We start from the raw sequence: 223 nt of genomic DNA, 5'->3' as shown, positions 1-223 counted from the left end.
ACAATTACATTTTATGTATATTATAATGTTGTATAAATGCATACACAAAAAGAATTATTCTAGAATTGCATATGTATCACTTATGCATCTATATGCAATAATAGAATCACATTTTGTGTACACTGATCTGTGTATATGTGCACATATTATATAAAATGTGACTGTACTTCATATTTATGGCGTTTTCGGCCCGACCGAGTTCGCACCAACTTGGGTTGAAGGA

Source organism: Trachymyrmex cornetzi, unplaced genomic scaffold (genome assembly GCF_001594075.2).
Source record: "Trachymyrmex cornetzi isolate Tcor2-1 unplaced genomic scaffold, Tcor1.1 scaffold427, whole genome shotgun sequence".
In the NCBI taxonomy this organism is placed as follows: Eukaryota; Metazoa; Arthropoda; class Insecta; order Hymenoptera; family Formicidae; genus Trachymyrmex; species Trachymyrmex cornetzi.
Note: the sequence above shows the minus strand (reverse complement) of the source record.